This window comes from Zingiber officinale, chromosome 9A (assembly GCF_018446385.1).
Source record: "Zingiber officinale cultivar Zhangliang chromosome 9A, Zo_v1.1, whole genome shotgun sequence".
In the NCBI taxonomy this organism is placed as follows: Eukaryota; Viridiplantae; Streptophyta; class Magnoliopsida; order Zingiberales; family Zingiberaceae; genus Zingiber; species Zingiber officinale.
This window is the reverse complement of record NC_056002.1, coordinates 107,936,430-107,946,582: the sequence shown is the minus strand read 5'-3', so window position 1 is coordinate 107,946,582 and position 10,153 is coordinate 107,936,430. Positions and strand designations below refer to the sequence as shown.

Below are 10,153 nucleotides of genomic sequence, written 5' to 3'. Positions count from 1 at the left end.
TTTTTATTTTCTTTATTCCTCCGTTTTATTTGTGCGTGCCTCTCCCTCGCGCACCCGAGCCGCCTCTCCAGCGAGCCCTAGCGCCGACCACCGGAAGCCTCTACCTTCCTTCCCCTCTAATCTGCGTGCCGATCGCCATTGCCGCCGGTGACGCACGGAGCAGCGCCGGTCATCTTCCTCTCTTCTCCCGATCGCGCCACTTTTCCTCGCCGGTACTCAAGCCGCCGCTGTGCCCTAGGTCTTTGCCGCCGGCCACCGCGAGTTCTAGCTGTCTTCACGGCTGTATTCCCCTCTTCTGCCCTGTGCCCTAGCCGCGAGCCACCCGAGCACCGCCGCACCTCTGCCCTAGGTGACGGCCAAAGGAGGAGAGGACCGTGCCCTAGTTGGGTTCATAGCCGTCGCCGCTCCTCTGCCCTAGCCTCAGCCGACGCCCCACTCCGATGCCGACAGCCACCACCAAGCCCATTTTTCCCTTCTGATTCTTCACTACCGGTCGTGGTTGCTGCTCTCCTCTAGGACAGTCACTGGAATTGGAGTTCTCTCCGACCACTGATCTTCTTCTTCGGGTCGTGGACAGAAGCAGAGCATTCAAGTCGTTCCTGTGGTCCCGTTTTGTTGTACCGTGCCCTAGCATGGGTTAAAGTGGTAAGGGAGATTATTTTACTGCTGGATTTCAGTTGTGATTTGTGCATCTCATCTCAGTATTGTGATGATTGGGTGTGGGATTGCTAATTTAGAGTTTATGGTTTGGTTGGGCAGCAATTTCTCTTAGTGTTGACCACTGTTATCGACAGGAGGATGTTTCGGTCGCGAGGCAACTGTAGAGTCCTCAGATTTGGGAGGGACAGTGATTTCATCTACGCTGGCAGAGAGTTATACCAGCTATACGTCATTGGTGGAGCCATCAATTCTGGTGAGTGGTTAGCATTGATAAATGTGTAGTCTAATCTAATGGATTATAGACTTAGTTTATGTGTTCTTGGATTAAATTTATGTGAAGGATTTGAGTTGGATGCGATCTCTTGGACTTGTTGAGGACGGTTGATACGACATGCGTATGAAGGCGGGTACCTCTTGACTTATCTTTTATGATATTGTCATTTGGATATGCATAGTATTTTATAACTACAAGCAATGAACATGTTTGTCTTTGGTATGTCACTGTTTGATATCCATAGCATGTTAGGTTTATCACTTGTGACGTATCCGTGCTTATATCATGTGATTTATTGCCATGAGTACTGTATTACCATGAGTATCTTAGTTTCTAGAATAAGTGACATACCATGTTTTACTGAGGTTAGGACTAGGTTCTGGACTTTTGGTTTCAGTCATATGTATCGAGATTATCTGATACTTAGGTTTTATGCCATGAATGACTTGTGTACCTCTATTTGTATATCATATATGATACGTGTACCTAGACCTGGATTCTTGATATGTGCATATTGTTGGTATATATGTTATGGAAGGAGATATGTTTAGGATCTAGGTTGTTATACCATAGAGGTCCTGTATGCCCTAGATCCGTGGATTGACCTACTGATACTGTGGTACCCATATTATGTATATATGGATTTTTCTATGCTGATCAGGATGTTCCATACTTATTATGTTCAGGACATAGGTTTTTGATATTCTATCTGACCTGTGTATTCTAGATTTTGGTATGTGACCATCGCTTTTACAGTACCCATTTTATATATATGGATATGGTTATGTTGATCAGTTTTTGTTATGCATAGTGACATGCATCATGATTGCATGCTGTGCGATTGTCGGCTCCACTATGGTTGAGCCCATCGCCAGTTACATGTACTGCACACACCCCCACTCATGGTTGAGTGGTATATCAGGCAGGTGTGTGGCGGTTCTGCTGTTTGGCTCCGTTGGTCTGAGGACTCAACATGGTAGCCGGCAGACAGTTCCGCTCTGTTTGGCTCCGCTGGCATTTGGTGTAGCAGCGTAGTAGCCGGCAGACGGTGGACTCTGTTTGGCTCCGTTGGTCAGGTGACTCAGCGTGGTAGCCGGCAGAGATACCTTCCCGTCATCGTGTACCGGGAGATGAGAGCATTGAGCTCCCCCATTTATGATTTGGGGTCACAGGACAGGAGTACTCCGACAGCATCCCGTCCACTCGGTCACTCATCAGGAGTAGTGACGACAGAGTGCACGGTTGTCACAGCCCTACCCACTCGGTCTCACCATTTGTGTGTGAGATGACTGACTGGCGTCAGGGGTGACCAGGACGCATCATTAGCATCATATGCATTGATGCATTTATATTTTTATGATTGTGTTTGCTGCATTTGGTTGCTGCATTTTGGTTGGATACATATTTTGACCTGCATACAGGATTATTGACACTTTCAGTTTGACGAACCTTATGTCTGGATAGGAGTTCCTGGTGAGTACAACTTCCTCAGTTACCTTTCAGTTTTGCGTATTCCCTATATATGATTAGGAAGCTGTATTCCATGTTTGTTGCTGTTAGATATATCTTACTACTCATGTCTATTGGTATTCGCTGAGTTGTTGAACTCACCCCCGTTGATACTATTTTTTTTCAGGTACCAGGTTGGTTTTGGTGTCGCTTGGAGCATCCTGTCTGCTGGTCCTCACGTCACATCAGAAGACTTATCGGTTTCACGTATGTTTTTCTTGTTTTATGTATCAGTTTGTTTAGCTCTGTACTCTGGTTTTTATTTTTGGAGGGTTGATGTTGTTATGTGGTGTTTTGTATTTGTTATTGGTTGTGTAAGCCTAGCCGGCTAGCAGTTTTGTGTTTTGGTTTTGGTACAGCCGAGTGGGCTGCTTTAGTTTTAACTGCGTGGTTGTGTCAGCCAGAGGCTGAATTTGATATTAACTGCGTGGTGTTTGTTTTCTTTTATTGTTATTATTCCAGCCGCATGTGGCTGAGGTATATAGTGCTTGTAGAAAAGTTTCAGATTGTCCGCCGTACAGGGGAGATGCTGCCGAAATTTCTTCGGACAGAGACTCCTCTGAGGCGTGACATGACTGATCCGGCTAGCATGGCATAGATCTGGTCAGAGTTCGCAAACATGGTATTAAAGCTTTATCAGTCAATGTATAACGTTGATCAATCGACCAATCCAAATATGGTAATGATAGGTGATTAGATTAAATCACACAGGAAAGGAGGTTTGGTTCTGTCGATAGATCAATGGGATCAGTCGACCAAACAACGTGATTTACATGATTAGACAAATTGGATTAAAACAAAGAAGGAAAAACATGGAGTTCAGTTGATGGATAGATGGATTAGTCGACTAAAAGGTTCAGTTGATAGAACTATGGATCGGTTGACCGAACAATGCTTATAAAAAAAGACCTCAAGGTTCGAGCCGAAAACTAATTCATTCGTTCAATCTCTTATTGCGCTCGTTCACTGCTCGTACAAACCTCTATTACTACAACGCCGGAAGGTTCTCTAACAATCTATGCTTCATTTTCCATCATTATTGTCGGTACATTTACATTATTACCTGCATTTATTCTATAAGGAGATGGTATCATTATTGCTATTCTTCTCATCTTTGTACGATTCAAATATTTAGTGGATTGCCCAACAAAAGTGATCAAAGATCGTAGACCTTGGAGTAGTAGTCGCTAGACTACAAACCAAGTAAAAAAAAAAAGATTTGTGTTCACTTTAAATTACTTTTAAAAGAAAAGATTTCAATGAACGAGATTCACCCTATCTATCGTCTTCTACGATCCAATAGAACCACCCATAGATACAAAGTTAGAATTAAATATTAAAATTTTCAATGATTTTTAACTTTATATTATTCTTTAAAAATAAGATATATTTTCATAGAAAATTATTTTTTCGTATAGTATTTGACATAAGTAATGTCTGTATAAAATTTTGAGTTTTTTTTTCAAAAATCATAGAACTACTTATGCATTTTTGAAATTGAATCTAAAAATAAAAGTTACAGTTTTCAATCTAGCAATTGACTACTATTAGTCAACAATCGATTGCTGCATTGAGTTTTAGCTGAACTGAGTTTATTTCAGTTGTTTAAGCTCACTATTAAATATCTTAACTATCCGTAACCCTTTAATATGCTTGGATAAGCATTAAAATGTGTTTTTTTGGGTGAAAATACAAAAGAGATGTTAAAAGAGAATCATATGAATTTGAGGGGAGGTTTCAAGAATGAATATTTAAACTCATGACTTAGATTTTGGAATATTCTAAAGGTTTAGGAACTCTAAATTATTATTCGTGCAATGATTGAAGTTAGAGCATGCTTTGAAAGGAAGATGCTTCTTAAAGACATGGGTTCGATATGAAAGGGGGAAGATGATGGAATGAAAGGTAGGTAATCTTCATTTGTGAGAATTGGATTGGATAAGATGAATGGATCTTGAGAAATAATTTTTGATGTATACCAAAGGAGGAAAATATATATAAAGTCTAAGTTAGGAAATTCTCAATCATACTTTCGTAAGAGGAGAGGAATGAAGTAGAATTGTGGGATAATGAGTTTAGCTCTAACATAAAAATATTGTCAAATATCAAAAAGGAAAAAATTATTAGCAATCGACCTCGAGTCAAAATTGACCAAGTCGACCAAACTCGAGTTGGAGAGTTTCGATGTTTTACGAATATAATAAAGTTCGACCAATATGGTACATATTGACTAATATGGTGCTTGATCAAGATGGTAAAGGAAGAGTCAAGTAGGTCAATATTAACTGGATACTTGATGGTGAAGAAGAGTTGATTAGGAGGATCCGATTATTTTTTCCGATGTTTGTGTTTGAACTAATGGAATCTATAGAGCCCACAGGATAATTGCTATTCTGTCCAGTGTCAGTTGATATTAGAGCTTTAGATCCCATGATTGGTCATCGTGGTCATGATCTAGGACGCAATAGGCAAGTTCTGGCTAAAGAAGTCTTACACCATAGTCGTAGCACCCGAGACAAGATACTTAAAGATTTATAGAGACAAGTTGTGGAGTTATCCCAACGTTTAGTGACGTAAGATTTTAAAGTTTGTAAGTTTCCTTATCTTAATTCAGATTTCACTTTTGTAAAACCCTATTACAATAACGAGAACCGTGGTTGAGATGAAATGTATGTAGATATCAAGGTTTCCAGTTGAACTTCTAGAGTTTTCTAGTACCTTGTAGACCGATGAATTCTTTGATTGGCTTGAGGAGGAAAGAGTTTTTATTTATAAGGAATATGTGGGCGATAAAATCGAAATAGTTGATGATCCAAATTGTGACAATGATGAAATAGAAGTTGTCGATGAAGTGGGTGGTAGAGTGAAGCAACATGAATTGTAGGACCCTCTTTTTGGATGCTTGCAGGTTATAATCTAGAATTTGGGAGCATCTAAGAAAATAAAGTAGTGGATAAGAATTTCGAATGCATTACTTAGATATCCTTTTACTGTGTAAATTTTATTGATAAACTCTGTCACTGTTTACTTTGACAATTATTAATAATGAAATAATATATGATTATCAACTTCAGTTATAAAACTGATACAGTAAATACTATTTTAATTTTTTTTTACAAAATACGGACCTCACTTCTAATTTTATGTGACATTTTACTGTGAAATTGTTAGTATTAGCCCTTATACCAATTATGAGATGTTTGTAAAGGACTCATTTTTATCATATTTTGTTATTAATAAAAGGCAAAGTTGGTTATTATATTTGTAACATTTCGTTATTATGACAAGTGCTATTTTGTTGGATATCCCAAGGAAACAAAGGGGTATTACTTTTATAATCCCACACAAAGCAAGGTGTTTGTTGCCAGAACTAGTGTCTTTCTAGAAAGAGAATTTATTTCTAGAAAAACTAGTGGGAGTGAAGTCAATCTTGAAGAAATTCAAGATACACAAACTAGCATCGACACCTTGATGGAAATTGAACAGGTACCATAAGATTTTGTGGATCAGGATTTTGTTACTCCATAAGAAGTTGTGGGACAACAACCTATTCAAGTAGCACATGCTCTACACAAATCTGATATGACTCATCGTCAACCTGAGAGATATTAATTTCTCTTGTCTGACCACAGTGATGTAGTGCTTATTGGTCTCGATGAGCTTACATCTTATTAGGAAGCTGTACAGGGCCCAGATTCTGAGAAATGGCTAGAGGCCATTAGATCCGAAATGGAATCCATGTACACTAACCAAGTATGGACTTTGGTTGATCCACCTGAAGGAATCAAACCCATTGGGTGTAATTGGGTCTTCAAAGTGAAGATTGACATGGATGGACATATGCATACCTATAAAGGTAGATTGATAGCTAAATATTTCAAGCAAATTCATGGTATAAACTATAATGAAAATTTTTCACCAGTTGCGATGCTTAAGTCCATTCGGATTTTACTTGTTATTGCAGCTTACTATGATTATGAGATATGGAAGATGGATGTCAAAACCGCATTTCTTAACGGAAATCTACTCTAGGATGTGTACATGACACAACCTAAGGGGTTTGTAGATCCAAAGCATGCTAGAAAGGTTTGCAAGTTGCAAAGATCCATTTATGGATTAAAGCAAGCTTCTAGAAGCTGGAATCTTCAATACGATGATGCGATCAAAATGTTTGGTTTAATTAAGAATGAAGATGAACCTTGTGTCTACAAGAAGGTTAGTGGGAGCACAGTCATCTTCTCATATTGTATGTAGATGACATACTACTCATTGGAAATGATATCCCTACTCTTTAGTCAGTGAAGACTTGGCTTGGGAATTATTTTTCAATGAAAGACTTAGGTGAAGCAGCCTATATTTTAGGCCTTAAGATCTATATAGATAGATCTAACAGATTGCTTGGTCTAAGCCAGAGTATGTATATTGACAGGGTGCTTAAACATTTTTCCATAGAGAATTCCAAGAAGGGATTCCTGCCTATGTCACATGGTGTGAGTCTTTCGAAAACTCAATGCCCCTCTTCTAAGAAAGAAAGAGACCACATGGATTAGATTCCTTATGCATCTGCTATAGGGTCTATCATGTATGACATGCTTTGTACTCACCCAAATGTCTCGTATGCGTTAAGCATAACGAGCAGATACCAGTCAGATCCAGGTGAAGGTCACTGGATAGCAGTCAAGAATATTCTTAAGTACTTGAGAAGGATTCAAGATTATTTCTTGATCTTTGGAGGCGATGAAGAGCTTGTTGTAAAGGGTTACGCTAATGCTAGCTTCCAAACTGATAAGGATGATTACAGATCACAGTTAGGGTATGTGTTTTGCTTAAATGGTGGTGCTGTGAGCTGGAAGAGTTCAAAGCATGACACAGTCGCTGATTCTACAATAGAAGCTGAGTACATTGCTGCTTCAGCTACAGTAAAGGAGGTTGTTTGGATCAGGAAGTTTATTATAGAGCTTGGTGTTGTTCCTAGTATAGCAAACCCAATAGACCTCTATTGTGATAACAATGGGGCTATTGCATAGGCTAAGGAACCTCGCTCTCATCAGAGATCCAAACACATACTACGGCGATTCCATCTCATTTGAGAGATCATCGATAGAGGAGATGTGAGAATATATAGAGTACCGACCGATGTTAACATTGCAGACCCTTTGACCAAGGCTTTGGCACAGAGAAAGCATGATGGTCACACTAGGTCAATGAGTATTCGATATCTCAGTGATTGACACTAGTGCTAGTGGGAGATTGTTAGTATTAGCCCTAGTATCAATTATGAGATGATTGTAAATGGTTCATTTTTGTATCATATTTCGTTATTAATAAAAGGTAAAGTTGGTTATTATATTTGTTTTAATTCAGTGCTGATAAAATAAGTATAATAATGTCTTTGGATAGTAGGTTCTTATCTACACCATATCAATTGGTTGAATTGATAGTGAGATATTGTAGATATACATAGAATATTACTCGTAACTATTCCTAGTTAAGCATTAATATACAAAGACAATATTAATGCATTGAGATTATCATGTAGGTCAACGGATGACTTAATCTCACAAGTCATGGATATGAGATATCAGGTTGGCACATGGGTATATATTAGAAAATATATACTGAATGACCCGCCATGAGAATGTTTCATGGATCATTATATGATTATCATAAATATTCTCATGTGACTATTGGTATGAATAGTCTTTAGACCTAAAGTCACTATGGTTTCCTATATAAGGAGTTGTGTACTTTGGCATTGACAAACGTCACCTGTAATAAGGTGGGCAATAAAGTCGATCACTGGGTATGTAATGAATTATGTGGAGGGATATGAGTGATGTAGATGAGATCTATCCCTTCCATATGACGGAAGCAATATCTATGGGCCCCTTGATTAGTAGTACACAAGAAAGCATGACCATGCGCAAATGAGTCAATATGAGATATTGAGCTTATTTGATTGAGTGTGTCTACTTAGAGATCAAGAAACACAAAGGTTGATAAGAGGATGACACGGTCTATGCCTCATTGATCAACCTAGATATCAAGGATAGAGGACCAAGTCATACATGATAATAGCCACGGACAGGTTAGGTTGGACCTCGACTTTCTCGTCACTTGGGTAGCAATGATGCCTTGCTAGATGCCACTCATTGCTTATGTATCTAAATGTTGATTTAGATACATTGCCAACGTTACGAGAACCTATTAGGTCACACACAAAGAACAAGTAGATTTAGAGATGGATTCATATGATGAATCATTGGATTAAGTCTAATCCGAATTGGATTTATTGAGTTAGACTCAATTGGATCTGATTATTGGATTAAGTCCAATTCAAACTAGACTCAAGGAGTCAATTCAAATTAATGAAATGTGATTCATTGAATTTGAAATTGCATGAGATTAATTGAGTAAGATTCGATAGAATTAGACTTGAGTTAGACTCAAGTGAATTAGACTTGAGTCAGACTCAAGTGAGGATTAATGGAGATATTCATTGAATTTCGAAATTCAATGAATCATTTCATTCAATTTTTGAAATTGAATTTAAAATGAGGAGTTTCAAGTATGGTACTTAATGGAGTGTAAATATTTATTAAGGCTCATTAATTGAATTAATGCTCATTAAGTGTTTTCATTGGATGAAAATACTTAAACATTTTTCTCTTCATTTTGGGTAGATCTTCATTCTCTCCTTCCTCTCCTCTCCTCTTGGCCGAGACCCCTTCTCTAGGTTGCTAGCACAACCTTAGGTGGTTTCGTTCTCCTACTTGTGAGTTTGTGAGACAAACGAATGCAAGACTTGTTCGTGTGGATATCATAGAGGTGCGAACGTGTGATCGTGCTGTGATCCAAGCTGTCTGGAGTCCGTGTGCACGCACTAAAGGTATAACCTTTTTCATACTCTTTTAGAAAACTTAGTATATTTTTTTTCCTTTTGTATGGATCTCCTGGAGGAACTAGATGATTTTCGTTGCGCATAAGCGTGTTTAGCGCTCTAGTTCCTTACAGAAATAATAGGTCATAATTTTTTTCCCAACATAGCCTCTCTTCCCTTGATGCAACCTCTTTTCCCCCTTCCCTCGACGCAAGCCTCTTGTTCCCGGATGCAAGAGTGAGGGGTGGGCCATCCAAATAGATGATTAGGATCTGGGAAAGATTTTTTTTTTTTTACCAATTTTCGGTTTCTGGATTCATATTGATGGGTGTTACTGAAATTTTTTGAGCATTGGCTGTGGACTATCGCAGGTCAACTTGTGATGACTATGGCTGCGGCGTGTGCGGAGTGAGCGACAAGCGACAAGTTGATCGGCCCGGACTAGGCGATCAATTTGGAGTTGCGCGACATTCTCAATATGGATCCTGGGTAGTGATTTGGTTTGCTATTGCTTCCTTGGTTGTGTTTATAATCGAGCAAACTTCACTTTGATTCTATATCATAGCGAACGTACATGAATTTGAGCATGGCTTCTACCTGTTGAACCTCTAAAGCAGTTGCTCTGATGTATTAATGAAAAGAATTGGGTAATATTAAGTACCTAAAAATTGTCAGTGAAAGTAGGATGTTGATGGCACCTTAAGCAATCGAAGACTGCGTAATTACTTTGGCTATAGTTTTCCAAGTTAATTAAGTTGATATAAATTGTAGGGATCCAAGTTTTTGGTACATGAGAAATTCTGGTTTCTACCAATATGCTTCTAGGAGTA

At 38.7% G+C, this 10,153-nt stretch overlaps 1 long non-coding RNA gene across 1 annotated transcript; it reads left to right on the top strand.

Moving 5' to 3' along the window:
• Nucleotides 1-472: 472 nt before the first annotated feature.
• Nucleotides 473-1,068, top strand: LOC122021569. Its single transcript, XR_006122578.1, has 3 exons — nucleotides 473-645; nucleotides 795-913; nucleotides 1,001-1,068. It is a non-coding gene; the product is annotated as an uncharacterized LOC122021569 (long non-coding RNA).
• Nucleotides 1,069-10,153: the final 9,085 nt, after the last annotated feature.